This window comes from Montipora capricornis, chromosome 10 (genome assembly GCF_036669925.1).
Source record: "Montipora capricornis isolate CH-2021 chromosome 10, ASM3666992v2, whole genome shotgun sequence".
Lineage (NCBI taxonomy): Eukaryota > Metazoa > Cnidaria > Anthozoa > Scleractinia > Acroporidae > Montipora > Montipora capricornis.
The window spans coordinates 13,834,159-13,839,158 of NC_090892.1; the positions used below are offsets into that span (position 1 = coordinate 13,834,159).

A 5,000-nucleotide genomic window follows, 5' to 3' on the forward strand; every position below is an offset into this window, starting at 1 on the left:
TAACAGTAAAAGATGCTCTTTAGCCGCTCGTACTGCATGCCCGCCCTCTCGCAAATCAGGATGTTATGCGATCGCTTGATATCGATTTTAGGAGACAAGAAAACAACGCACTTTTGTCACAAAAAAAAGAGGCAAAAAACTAGTGGCATCCACAAGTTGCCTCGTAATAGCATAAGTTAAAATTAGCACACTTGGTAGCCAATTTCCAGAAGAAGTATTACTGTTGACATAACAGATGTCAGACAACATTATCTGGCGAGATTTCCTGGTTTTATTCTCACGTATCAGAAATCTTTGCCACCACTCTGTTTTGATTTGCACGAAAAAAGGAAACAAAACTGCACACAAACCTAACCCAAGACACTACGCATGACTTGTTAGCATACGTTGCACGTCAATCCTGAGTCTTTTGTCAGGAACCCTTTCTCCAAACAGGTTCAGAAGAAGTCCCAACGTAAGACATGCAAAAGCTTTTTTCGTTTACGGCACCATCTACCATCATTTCAGTTGTGCCGGTTTGCGCCATTTTTAATCTAATGTACTGAAAACAATAACTTCATTCAAATTCGATAAAATGTGAAATTCACTGTTAAAAATCCGCGGAACAACAAGAAAAAAAACTTGAATCATTTGACGGGACGCCACTAAGCTGCGATAGTCACCCTACCATTCCTCAATAGACCATTTTACAGTTCTGTGCCCAGTTACCAGGTCTTAGAATAAAAGTGAGACTGTGGTTGACCATGTTTTCATACAAACCTCACTTTCAAATCGATGCGGTTTCGATTAACACGCTCATTTGTTTTAGTGTGGACAGAAGGATTAAATTCATCTAATTGTATGCGTTTTCAAACGAAAACGCATTAGCGTGGACAGAGCCTCGACACTGGCGCTACCGGCGCACCACCTCCGTCCCGCAAACAACTAAACTGGATTCCAGTCCCCCAACATATGAAATCAGAAAATATCTTGTAATCTGTCACAAGGCTTCACACGTTGCATACCATGCAATAGAGTGATGAAGCAGCCATTCCAAAAGTAAGAGATAGCTTTCATTTGCCTTTGCCGCAAGTCTGTTTCTCACAAAGGAGTCGAAGCGTGACTAAATTATCTCCTCACCACAAGGAAAATCGCGAACGGACGATTTCATTTGAAAACATTGCACAAGCGTGCAAAAAGTTTTTCGGGAAGGATTGAAAGACTCAGTCCACAACCAGCAAGTGCAGTTGAAACCGATTAAAGATAAACATTAGTGATTCTTAAAGTATTTACAAGGTGTTCTGGGATATTTTTGCCTTATTTTTCAATGCTTTCGACTGCTTCTTTCATAAAGAGCAAAACAAAAACTCGTTTTCTTGCAAAAATTCGAGACCAGTTACTTTACTAAATTGTGACTACAAAATCGGATCAAAAGCCATAGAAAATCAAATGAAACGGGTAATCCATAACATCATTAAAGAGATTTTTTGAAAGAACATTCAATAGCACAAAAAAAAAATATTGATTAAAGGTATGATTTTGGAGACAGAGAATTGGACTGTTTACACACTCTAAGGTATCATCTCCGGAAGCATCAGACCGTTGTAAAGGAAACCACCTTTATTAGCCATAAAGAAAAGGCTCTCCGTTACCTACCTCTCTTCTTCTTCTTCTTCTTCTTCTTCTTCTTCCTTTTCTCTTCGACACTGCTGATTTCACAAAGCATGGATGTTCATCCCAACCCTCGCCCTACCGCAATCCATATCGTGAGGAATTGATGTACGCCATATCTACGCAACCTCTTCAACACAGCCAAACGTTTGCGATTGAAAGTTACTCGTTACGAACATCACATTTCAAATTACAACAGTTAAGTCCCCTACTAGGTTTAAGTACCAACCCAACCCTCTCCAAAAATATTAACTTAATAATGTAAATAGGCTAAATAGGCTGCTTAACAAGTGCACACAGCAAATGTATTTACGTATACCCGGCGACAGTTAGGACAAATTCTATGCTGTTAAAATAGAAGTCCCAAAAAGTTGATGTACGATTATTATTAATCTTTAAATTCAGCCCTGAGCATGCTTGACGCGTCTGAGTCGTAACAAACGAAAAATAGTAAATTAAATGAACGAGTTAGATTAATATGTCCATGAAGACAATAAAAAAAAGAAAACTAAGTCAAGATATCCAAGCCAGTAATTAAGCGGCAATAACTTCAGTTTGATTAAGCGATCCTTATAGGAAAAGTTACTACTATTTCTTAGTATAAAGCGTGTAGCTCTTAGTTACACTTTTTCAACTAGGAATAAATTGCTTATAACAGACTGAGGTGCTCATAACTGAGAGCAATAGCAAAAGTGCGAAAGCACTAATGAACAGTAGAGACGCAACAGCAACAGTATTTTCTTTTCCTTTTACTGGCTTGTTCCTGGATAACATACTCTCTTTTTCCGTCATACAGTTATCCCTTTTTTTCCTCAAAATAATAATTTGCGTCTTTCTGTAGGTACCAGATAGCATTTTATTTTTGGTCACTTGGGATTAGTCTTCATTTGGAGTGGCTTTCTGTTCTGTCTTAAGTAATTCAGTTCTGCTTCGGTACCTGCAGATGGAACCAAATAATTTGAAATCGAAAAGGAAACTGCACAATTATAACTCCAACTCATTGTGTTTTCAATTAAGTTTTGTTGAAGACAATTGATTTGGTGCCCATTTTTCCACATACATTATTGTGAACTAAGTCAAGTTTCCCTTCACTACGTCTGCTACTCTGTGGAAGCTTACTACAGTAACGCATGATTCACAGAGATCTGATTCCTTTGATGAATTATAATCAAAGCCATCAACCATATCGTGTCTGACCAGTTCCTCTAGGTTGCATGCATGAAGATGACCATATCGACGATGCCAAATTCTTCCTTTGGTCTCTTGAGAAGACATCTCAGCTGCAACATTCATCTTTTGGCGATCCTCTCGACAGTTTAGGTACTGAGTACAGGCTGCCTACCCTCGTCGCAGTAGTTGCAATAAACTTCCGGTTCTCATCCATAATTTCACATCCGGCCTCGCTGAATTCAATAGTTTTGCCAGACTTTGTAGCTTTCGATACACTAAGCAGGTTGTAAGATAAATTTGGAACATATACCACTAACCAGGGCCGTAGTCAGTATGTGGCAAACCGAAGCACTTGCCTCAGATATTTTTTCGTGATTTTTTTAAAATAAAGCGTGATTCCAGCGTTGTATTCAAAATGTACTCATCATAAACACCTAAAATACCTACGAAGAGAATTTAGCCATGCACATTGCCTCATCATAATTTTCTGGCTGCGGCCCTGATAACCTTTTCGCGAGGATTACATTTGGCGCAGTATTAAATTTCGCGCACTTAGGCGTCCGCGAATTCGAGTACTTAGCGAATTTTGATACGAGTAAGATATTTCGCAGCTTCTTCCTCAGCGGGAGCATCCTCGTTTCCGCTCTCAATAGGCGAGTTCATGATCTGAGTGCATCATGGGTAATCAAGACGGAGAGAAATGGAAGTTCATAACGATGAAAAGTATTCATGACATGCAATTTTTGGGTTTTTTATTTTCCAAAAGAGAAGATATGCGCTCAAAGGTGCGGCAGAATAAATTTGGAGAGAATGGCTATCGTAGAAATTATTTTAATAACAAGAGTTTCTGCGATACATTTCCTTTATTTCCTAAGGCACAAAATTACAGAGAATGGAGTGGAGATAAAAAAAGGCAGTATTTAGGAATTCCAAACGAACGAATACCAAGTCCAGTTCATCTCAGTTGTGAACATGAACTTATTTGTTTGGTTTATGAAGGAGAAAGTCTATAAACTAGAGACATGTACAGTATATATATTTTGCTTTGAATTTCCATACAAACCTTTGAATTTCCCGCCATGTTGACCTGATTACCCATGATGCAATCAAGAGCGTGAACTCGTCTCATATTATGTGCACTTTGGGTTCAGTATTGAAAAGGTTAAAGGGAAACCCGGCCCTTACCTTGATTTATAGTAGCCCTGGAACTGCAACGGTGCAAACAATTAGCAAAGGGGAAACTTGCAGGCGAAATGTCACGAAACAAGTGAACTGAACCAAGTGGGATTAATGAGAAGTGAAAGCAGCACTGGAGCAGAAAGCTCGCTGTGTCCTTTTACGTGAAACTTACAGCTGAATAAATGCATTAATATTTGGGCAACCTTCGTGTCAATAGCTTACCAATATAAAGATTGATCTGGCCTGATCAGACAAAGGAAAAATAAGCAGTAACGACGGACTATCACTGAGTTCCGTTTATGCATCAATCAATTCCAGCGGTGCCCATCCCCCCCCCCCCCCGGGCAACCGCGGGGCATTTGCTCAAGTTGTCAGTCCCGGGGGTGGAGCATTCGCAATTTTATCGCGGCCCAGGGGCTGGGCATTAGCCTACCACGGGGCGACCCCCGGGCATTTGACTCACGTGTTTTCGAATTAACATGGAAGAGTTTAACGGAAAATACGAGGCCTTCGTTAAAGACTGGCTTGTCCGTCACTGACTCGAAAAACTTGTGGATGCTTTTAAAGTTTTTTTTCTCAATTTTAGGTATTTCTTCATTTATACTTGTAAGCATATGAATATATAAAAGCGACAAGGTGAACTAATATCACAAAACAATCACTGACGTGAAGAATGCGTAAACACGACTACTTCGCATTTCGCATTCAAAACTAGCCTGGCAATTTTTAAATTCATGAAAGTGGAGTTAAAATACAGACGGTTTGCGAATTCAAATGATGCGATCTTCAAGACAAATCTTGCGAGCTTAAAATGCGATTCATCATCATTTAAAATGTCTTGATTCCTCACAGCGACAAGGTGAACTATATTTGGTTTATCAAAAAATGATCACGGACGTGAATACGGCTGTTTCGATCCCGGGGGCGGGGCATTTGCCCTCTTTCTTCGTCCCAACCCCGGGGCATTTAGACAGCTTATGTATCCCCACCCTGGGGAATTT

At 39.8% G+C, this 5,000-nt stretch overlaps 2 protein-coding genes across 3 annotated transcripts in view; one reads left to right on the forward strand and one right to left on the reverse strand.

The window, feature by feature from the left end:
* Positions 1-110, forward strand: part of LOC138021934 (substance-K receptor-like) — an 8,595-nt gene extending 8,485 nt beyond the window's left edge. The window contains exon 2 of the mRNA XM_068868960.1: positions 1-110. This exon is cut by the window's left edge and continues 1,029 nt beyond it. The gene's annotated coding sequence lies outside the window, so the exon portion shown is untranslated.
* LOC138021412 (cytochrome c oxidase assembly protein COX18, mitochondrial-like) overlaps positions 1-5,000 on the reverse strand; it is a 401,574-nt gene that overhangs the window by 220,456 nt on the left and 176,118 nt on the right. The gene's annotated exons all lie outside the window — the stretch shown is intronic.